This window comes from Peromyscus eremicus, chromosome 14 (genome assembly GCF_949786415.1).
Source record: "Peromyscus eremicus chromosome 14, PerEre_H2_v1, whole genome shotgun sequence".
Lineage (NCBI taxonomy): Eukaryota > Metazoa > Chordata > Mammalia > Rodentia > Cricetidae > Peromyscus > Peromyscus eremicus.
In genome coordinates this window covers 67,536,118-67,545,865 of record NC_081430.1, presented here as the reverse complement: position 1 = coordinate 67,545,865, position 9,748 = coordinate 67,536,118, and the positions used below count along the sequence as shown (strand labels likewise).

The 9,748-nt window shown below is 48.2% G+C and overlaps 1 long non-coding RNA gene across 1 annotated transcript; it reads right to left on the bottom strand.

The window, feature by feature from the left end:
• Positions 1–4,501: 4,501 nt before the first annotated feature.
• On the bottom strand, positions 4,502–9,531 carry LOC131924125 (uncharacterized). The gene is made up of 2 exons (XR_009382792.1): positions 9,175–9,531; positions 4,502–4,727 (listed from the first exon to the last, which is right to left on the bottom strand). It is a non-coding gene; the product is annotated as an uncharacterized LOC131924125 (long non-coding RNA).
• Positions 9,532–9,748: the final 217 nt, after the last annotated feature.

Here is a 9,748-nt window from a genome sequence, read left to right as displayed (position 1 = left end):
ACACAACTTCGCACTCCTTAAAGTTTCCCCTAGATCTGTGGTACCCAACAAATGAGGAAGTAACAGGGGTTCAACAATGAAAGCCGTGGCTCCCTCAGGGAGGGCTGGTGTCTGTCTGGTCTGGGACCTAGAGTGTCACCAAGGCTCCAGGCTGCTTCTGTCTTTTCTCCCACCGTCCATATATGACATCCTACTTCAAGATCATTTCAGGACACAATGTGGCAGTTAGAGTCACAGCTGCTCCACTAATCTACCTGTCCCAAGAGAAAGGGCTAACAGAGGTGTGTCAGCGGTCTAGTCCCTCTTACAAAGTCCTTTCAGAAGACTCATTCCAAAATATCTGCTTCACACCTTACTGGTTTGGTGCCTCAAGCAACCTGTGTGGCTGCCAAATCTTTCAGCCGAGCGCATCGCCACATTAAAATCCGGTTGTGCCGAGGGAAAGAGGGAGACTCGCTCTTGGTAAGCATCCAGCAGGTTCTGCCCCACCCTACTTAACAGGCAAGCCTGGCTTCTGCCTTCAGACCTCCAGCTTGTATCTCCTCCAAAGAGACCCAGTTCTAGCAGCTATGGCTCTCACCGAAGGCCCTTAGGCTGAGCTCCCTTCCGCAAGGGTCTCTGGCCAGCATCTTCTAATCTTTCTGCTTATGGCTACTCACTGAGCATCCGTCCTCTTTAACGAGACCTCTTTAGCCTTCATTAGACTCTCCACTTCTAAGCCGGATGTAGTGGCAGCCACTGATAATCCCGGCGCAAAGGAGCTTGAGGCAGGAGGAGCACAAGTTTGGGGCTAGCCTGGGCTACACAGTAAGCCTGAGAATTAACTCACAGCACACTTCCGCTTGTCCAACCTGCCCCAGCCAGCATCCACACACAGTCCCTATCTCTGTTCACATCTTTCCCGAGAACTGTGCTTTTCCAGGTGCAGGGCATTCTTCTGACGGTGGTATTAACCTTCTCAAGTCCCCTGGGTTGGGCCTAGGGCAACAGGCCAGTCTGCGGTCAGCATCAGCAGCTGAGGAGAGGCTCATCTCCAAGCATCAAGCATGTCAAAATACGATTTTGTTGGGGACAATGGGAGCTGGGGAGGGGGGGGGTTCCTTTGTACTTCTGTCAAGGTCTCCTAGCCCCTCACAGTACATTTGGGGGTGCCACAGACAGCCTTGCAATCATGATGAATGGTCCAAACAAGGCATTCAAACAACAATGAAGGGAACTATTGTCTCACTAGAGTCAAAACATCTGTGCCTCCCACCTCACCTGGGCAAAAGCCAAATAATCAGGAGAAGAAAACAATGTCTGCCAGCAAAGCCTGTTACCTTGAGTCCTCCTGTAGAGAACATCTTCTCGAAGTATGCACCTTTCATTGGCTTGAATTTTCCCATCTCAATTTTCATTACAAACTGAAAGCTATTGTAACTCATAATTTCACATTGTCCTCTCAGATAGACACATCGCCACGCAGATGTGAACAATTACCCCAATTGTCATGTTTCTTTCCAGTATATCTTCAGAGGAATCGCTAACCTGTGTGCTCACACGTTGGTTAAACCAAACCTTTGAGATTTCATACTGTCGGTTCATCCAATGGGGCTTGATAGTGGATTTTAAACCGTGTTAACTGATCCAGTTATCTGCTTTCTTAGAGGTGCCTATATGTTTTGAAAATCGAAACACTGTCATACTGTGCTGGGATGGGGGAGGGCTTTGTCTTAGTTTTAATAACCAGAGGATCGATAATGACAGGGTTGAGGCTCTCACAGTATGAAGGGCAGGTGAAGCAGCAGCAGAGGAAGGCGTCAGCCTGGGCTTTCTAACTCCTGACAACAGACGATCACATCCCAGTTCCAAACTCTTTGTCTGGATTAAACAGAACTCCATTCCCGCGGGGAAGCAGGCCGCGTAAACTAGGGGTGCGTTTTGCTGATAAGATGCTTGGTATTCAGACATTGCCGCTGTTAGCCTAACAGGAGCCTTGCAGGAAAGGAACATTGGGATCGATCCCCCCCAGGACCAGAATGCAAGGGCACCAGGGGACTGGATGCCTATCAGAGGATGAGTCCTTGTGGAGCCTGGGAGGATTTGCTGAGAAGCACAGACACCCAACCAGACAGGACTCACCTCAGAAAAATCATTTGAAGGAGAACTTATCTAGAAATGGTTCCCTCTTTTGCCTTGTTAGGGGCAAGAGACCAGCCAGGCTTCTGGCGGCCTACAGCCTGGGCTTCTTTCTGTGGCTGCAGCCACCCTAATGGGCAGGGGACAAGTGACCCTGGCAGCAAAGAAACCCTGGAGAGACCTCTGAGGCGGGGGAGCCTGTCAACACATCTCCGATGAGACTGTGCACTGTCCCTAGAGACCTGCTCTTGCCTTAAGAACCTCTGCCCTTTGCTACAGTTTGCTACAGCTTGATTTTCCTCCTTTATGCTGTAGCATTTTGCTCCGACACCCCTGAGCCACAAAACTAGAGTGATCCTATGTGTCATTTTTACACATAGTGCGGTCCCCTGTAACCTTAGCTGTGTGATATTGCACAAGTCACTTAACTTCTCTGTTAAAGCGATCACATTTACCTTCCCGGAGAGGGGGGATGAGCATTCCATCAAATCTTATTTGGAAACTCCTAGAGAATAAACAGTGTCTAGCTGGTTGGTGGCCAGAGCTTCATAAAGGTTGGCTATGGGGACGAATGAAGGATTTCTCCAACTGTGCTGTCTCCTAGACTTGCGCCTCACGGAAACACATTCACCTCTGCAAACACCGGACGAAGATAAGAAACGAGTTCTGGAATCCCTTTATTCTGTTCAAAGTTCTTAAGCCATCGGGAGATTGGGTGGTCTGTGTACCCAGTCTTTTAATTACACAACCTCTGTGCTGTTCTTGGTTAAGTTTAAACCGAACCGGGAAGAATCCTGTCTTCCTATCAGCAACTCGGGCTTCAGAAACTCCGTGGATAAAGCCTAAGTAACTCTATCTCGGTTCCAGTTCCTTTCCAGTGACCGACTGTTGCCAGGTGAAGCTTCGCGGGGCTTTTGTTTGTTTTCTTGGTTACAGCAGCGGGTAACACAAGAGCCTCCAGATTGTCTCACTTGGAGATGATAGATGGATGCCAAATTCACTCTGCAGCGGCCTCACTTTGGCTTCTCTCGGCCGCTGAGAATGTAATTTCAGGCACACTACAGACGGTCCATTAGTTCTTGGCAAGGAAAATTAAGTTTTCAAAGTTACTCTCTCCAACAGGCCTTCCCCTCACCCCCGTTTCACACACACACACACACACACACACACACACACACACACACACACACACACACACACACAAAGTCTTGCTGAAAACAAAACTCCCTCCCCATTATTGCAGAAGAGGCTCACACCTCCCTTCAACTGCCCTCCTCTAGTCCCGCCCACTACTCCCGTGATGCCCCTGGACTCGGATTTGAATCAACCCAGTGGCACGGCCCTGATTCAAAACTTTCCCTCCCTTTTCAGGAGAGGAGCATTTGTATTTCAAAATCATGTAGCAGAGGCTTTGAAAAGTCATTTGCAAAGTTCCCTGGCTCTGGGAAAGGCATGCTCAGGCCCACCCCACCCCGCCCCTTTCATGTTGGCACAGGATAGCTTCTGAGCTCTCCTCCAGGCCTCTGAAAAGGAAACAAAGAAGTTTGGGTGGGGGAAGTGAACCGTACCCTGTCGGCTGAGTCAGATTCCCCCTGGGAGCCTCACATTCCCCGCCCCCCCAGAACCAGCAGATCCCTTGAGGACGGCCTTGCCGCGCTGGGTGTGGCCTGTGCCCTAACATGAAGCCCCTTCACGTGAGGAGGCAATGCAGTAATCAAAGGTGTTGAGACACTGAAGGATCGATATTTACCAGCAACCAGTTTTTTTTTAACGTGGTTACCATGGAAACGTTGTCAGCCTCAAGTGACTGTCATGAGGTGAAAAAATACTCCTAAAATAAATGATACCAGAAAAGGCATATTTATAAATCTCTTTCCAACCACCTATCTGTTCGCAGGGTAGGGTGTGCTTTTTAAGGTATAGATATTCCAAAAAAAAAAAAAAAATGGGGGACCTTTTATGACAGTTTTTCTTCATTACAAAGACTGAGCCAAGTGGGATGGTAGGTATAGGCCTGTAATCCCAGCTCAGGTGCCTGAGGCAGAGGACAGGGTGTCGAGAACTGCCTGGGCTACATGGGGAGATAGGGAGACCTCGTTTCAAAAACACCAAAAATAGATGGTTTTACAGACCAACACGTGATTGGCTTCTTCCCACCCCCTTCAAAGGACTGGACCTATGGGCTTGCCCATGCTAGGTAAGCACTCTACCGCTGTGAGCTGTACAGTTAGACTTTACTCGCTATCCCTGAAATTGTGTACCACACTCACGTGGAGTCAAATAACTTATTCAAAACCAGTGAAAGGGTACTTGTTTGGGACTAAAGAACAAATTTTATGTCTGAGTTGTACAAATTGCTTCTAGACAAATCAATAAGCCATAATTTTATTTTATTTTATTTTATTTTATTATTTTGCACCACAGGAAGAGGATTTCGGTCACACAGAACTTGCCAGGCTCCAAGGATGCTCCGGTCTCCTTTACCTCCTTGCAAACAGAACCACAGTTTTCCTGCAGCAGCATCTGCCCAGATGCACTCAATTCCGTGGCCTCTCTTTTGGCTAGAGGTAGATGTGTGAGCTAGTCCTGGCCAAAAATACGCCGAGTCCCTGAAAAGGAGAATATTGGAGACAATTCTGCACACTCCCACACTTCTGTGTAACTTGTGACCAGAGATACTGGCCACCTGTCATGTGACCATCTTTCCAAGGATGCGTGGGCGACACCCAGCCTTGGAAGATAGATTTGCCATGTCTCTAAAGCAAGAGGAGGTCTTGCTTGGAACCTTGGAAGACAGATAGCATTTTTCTTCAGAGCCAAGGACAGGCCTGTCTGTGGCCCCTTGAGTAAGATGTGGGGTCCGTTAGCTCGGAGTTCATCTCCTCTGAAGTAGCCGCTGCTTAGGCAAGCACTCCCGCAGGCCCATCTACAGCCCCGTTGGTTGTCGGGCCTTGAGGGACCGCCACAGACATGCTGGGGTGTGTGTGTGTTGTGTATATATGTGTGTGTGTGTGTGTGTGTGTGTTGTATGTGTATGTGTTGTATATGTGTGTGTGTATGTGTGGTGTATGTGTGTGTGGTGTATGTGTTGTATATGTCTGTGGTGTGTGTGTGAGAGAGATGAATGTGTGGTATATATGTGTGTGTGTGTGTGTATGTGTTGTATATGTGTGTATGTTGTATATGTGTGTATGTCGTATATGTTGCATGTGTGGTGTATGTGTGTGTGTGTGTGGTGTATGTGTTGTATGTGTGTATGTATATGTGGTGTGTGTATGATGAATATGTGGTATATATATGGTGTGTATGTGTTGTTTATGTGTATATGTTGTATATGTATATGTTGTATGTGTATGATGTGTGTGTGTATGTGTTGTATATGTCTGTGATGTGTGTGTGTGAGAGATGAATGTGTGTGTGTGTGTGCGGTGTGTGTGTATGATGAATGTGTGGTATATATATGGTATATAGTATATGTGTGTGTACATGTATGTGTTGTTTATGTGTATATGTTGTATATATATATGTTGTGGTGTGTGTGTGTGTGTGTGTGTTGTACGTGTGTGAGCATCAGGTACCTTCTTTTTCATCCTCCGTCTCATTCCTTTGAGGCAGAGTTTTATCATTGAACTCAGAGCTCCTGTTTCTTTTCCTGGCTGGTAACCAGTGAGTCCCAGTGATTCTCCTGCCTCAGCCCCCCTTATGCTGGGGTCAGGGCTGTACATGCACTCAGCTTTTCTGGTGCTAATGCTTATGCAGCAAGCTCTTGTAACCCCCGAGCCATCACTCCAGCACCCCCCTAACTCCCGCCCCCCCACCCCATACACAGAGGAATCAAATTGAGAGGGTATAAAGGAGAGCGATGTTCCCAAGGGCTTAGAGATGAGAAAAAAAAATGAGTTATTGCTTATTGGTACAGTTCCTGTGTAAAGAAAAAGTTCTAGAAATCAGGATGGTTGTGCAACACCAAAAATGTGTTTGATGCTAATAAATCGCACACTTAAGGATTAAAATTGCCGGGGGGTGGTGTACAACTTTACTCCCAGTTCTTGGGAGGCAAAGCAAGCAGAGCTCTATGTGGGTTCGAAGCCATCTTGCTCTACATAACAAATTCTAGGCCAGCCTAGAAACCTTGTCTAAAAACAACAAAAGATGGTTCAAATGATAATATATATTATGCTACATATATTTATCATATAAAAAATTTGGGGCTGGGGAGATAGCTCATAAAGTGTACGCATAAGAGCCTGAATTTAGTTCCCAAAACCCACATTTAAATTAAACAACAACAACAACAAAGGGCGTGGTGATATATGTTAGTAATTCCAGCCTGCAAGGCAGACACAGGAGGATCCCTGAGGCTGGTGGACCACCCCTCCTAAGCCTCTGCCAGAGAGAAGCCCTGTCTCAGAGAACAAAGTAGTTGGCTTCTGAGGAACAACGTCCAAGATTGGCCTCTGGTGTCCACATGTATGCTCATACATGTGCACCACACACACATCCACCACCACCACCCACACATACACACATACTGTAGGAAGTCAGTAAAACCCTAAGAGGTAGGTTTTGTCTATGTGGGGTGCAGGGAAGAAATGGATTTTTTTTTTTAAACAGGGTTTCTCGATACAGTTTTGGAGCCTGTCCTGAATCTCTCTCTGTAGACCAGGCTGGCCTCGAAACTCACAGAGATCCGCCTGGCTCTGCCTCCCGAGTGCTGGGATTAAAGGTGTGCGCCACCCGACAAGAAGCAGATTTTTAAGTCTTTATTTGTGAGTTTATTTTAGGGTACCCTTGCTTTGCTGCACACCTGCCTGCTGGTGGAGCAGAGCAGCCAAGACACACAGACTGAGGATGCTCTTGGGTGAGGGCCTGAGCGATCCTCAGTGGTGTCTACCTCTTCTGGGACTTTCCTTATCTGTCTGTTTGATTTCGATTCTTCAGCTCTTGGGCGTAACATTGAACATCCTCCAGCCCCCTAAGTGTGTGTTAAGCCAGAATTTGTGGGTGGAAATATTACTGTAGGATTCCTTCCATGCCTCTCCTCTGTTTTTTTTTTTTTCCTCCCTGTGTATTTTATAACGTGGTGTAGAGATTTCTGATTCAGCAGTTAAAGTCGTCTGTGTGTTAGTTATCACTTCCTTGTGACCCACTTTAGACCCAATTACTCATTCTGGCCTTTGGAGTTCAAGTTTTAAAAGAACTTATTTTCTGCAACTGAATTTATGTGTCTGAGGGAGGAAGGGGATGGAAACACGGTGACAGAGTGTCTGCTCTGTCTCTTTCTCCTGCAAAAGCTCTCACCCTCTACCCTCTCCGGTCACCCTACAACTGTCGCTCCACATGTCCCTCCACCCTTATCCTCATTTTCCTCCCAGGAAATCCCTCCATATGTCACCAGGTGCTCAGCTGGGAACACGGTGAGACAGGTCCCCCCTGCTCCTGGGAGACTCACCCCAGTGAGCTTTCTCTCCTACTCTAGGGACAGTAAGAGTCCGGAACAGGGATTCCAATCCAGCGGGCCAGCGCTTGTAGAAGCAACCCCAGATAATTCCCAGCTGGACTCTTGGGCCACATTTTTGAGCAGCACTGTGCCTGGAGGAAGAGGAGTGGGAGACTTCTGTGCTCCTCTGCAGATGCCCCAGAGTGCTGAAGGAACCAGAGGAAGGAGAGACTGGGGTGGTCTGAGAGATGAGGGGAGAGGACCCTGGGCAGATGAGGGGGCACGGCTCGTTCTGTCACATGTGGGCCACTCCTCACGGATTGTAAGAGCAAGACTTCGGGTCCTGCTCTTCCCACCAACAGCCTTGGAACACAGGGGATGCTAGACTCTTCTGGGGTCCAGGGGAGTGGCGCAGATCTACCGGCAGCACGGGTCCCCCTGCCCTTGCTCCACCATCTCAGGTGATGGTATCATCTGCTCTCAGGGCAGAGTCAACACGTGGAAACCCCTCAATACACAATCACCAGACAATACATGATGGTTAATGTTATTTTTATTATTCTAGAGTTTTTATGGATTCCTCGGAATGAGATTACTGGGACAAGGAATCTTGTAGGAATACTGAATGTTGCCTGCAGAAATCGAGTGACACAGGGCAGTGGTGGCACACGCCTTTAATCCCAGCACTCAGAAGGCAGAGGCTGGTGGATCTCTGAATTGGAAGCCAGCCTGGTCTACAGAGGGAGTTCCAGGATGGCCAGGGCTACACAGAGAAATCCTGTCTCAGAAAAAGAAAAAAAGAAAAAGAAAAAGAAAAAAAAAAAAGGAGGAGGAGGACGAGGAGGAGGAGGAGGAAAGAGAGAGGAGAGAAATAAAGAAATAGAGTGATACGATTTTCATTTGAGTTACTTTAAAGTGGCTTAATTTGACCACGGTCTATAAGGATAGCTGTGTACATATGATCCTGGGAGCCTGGGAGAACGTGCCTAAGCATGGCTGCCTGGGTGGGACATGGGTGAATGAACTAATAAATGGCAGCCACTGTTTTCCTCCTGTCTTCCTCATCTTCCTCTTCCTCTACTCCAACTTCCTCTGCCTTATTGTTATCTTCCTCCCCCCCCACCACACACACACCTTACACACACACACACACACACAGCACGCACGCCTGGAAATTCCTTTAAAATGACATCTCTTCTCTGGAGACCCGATTACAATGCAGTTTCCTGAAAATGTTGTGCCTGGGCCTCCCACTCCCCCCTCCCCCAGCTTATTCATCTACTAACACCTGGCCCAGAGTCAAGAGAGTTAGCAGGGCTGGAGTCGGGCGGGCGACTATCACAGAACCACATGCCCAGAGTCAGAGGGGTGGCTGAAGGGGTCCTGATACCTAGAAAACACATCAGGAGAGGTCAGACACTCAGGACAAGAGAAGCTAACCCCAAGGCGGTGGCCAGGTCACCAGCTGAGCCTTGCATCCCAGACGGCTCACTTGGAAGGCGGCTGCAGAGGGATGGGCTGAGAACCTTGTGGGTTTTGCCTCAGTTGCGTGAATGCCCGTTGCCGGGCAGAAAGAAACAGAGAATGCAGATAGCCCCTCTGCTGCGTCTGCTTACCTTGGCATGTGTCTTGCACCAGAAGGCTGCCGTTTGTGCTGGTGAGTTCCAAGCTGGTGAGTGAACCACCCTGGAAGCGACTCTAAGATCTCAGTTTGGAGTGAATCATTGAAATGTTTGCTACATGAAAACTTTCTTTCCTTGATGAACGTATTACATACACGGCTGCATCACTCTTGACAGCCGGGCTGTTTTTAAGCAAGCCGAGACCCTCTAGTATTCCCCGCATCCATTCTCCTGCTGTAACTGAAATCTACTGTTTGCGGGAAATGCTTTGAGAAATTCCCTGATTCTGAAATGCTGTTTTGTTGCTCTGGTTTTCCCTAAATTTCCTCAATTCCAATTTATGGCGGACACTTCCCACCCACCCACCCCACTCACCCTCATCCCACCTCACCCCTCCCACCCACCCGCATTCCACCTCACCCTCCTGTGGGTCTCTGTCCACTTTAGAATGTAAACATCACATTGGAATCCATGGAAACCAACGAAGCCTGGGGAGAGGACACGGCTCAAGTACTGTCTGTGCAAGCCTGAGGACAGTTCACACCCCAGGGTCCATGTCCAAGCCAGG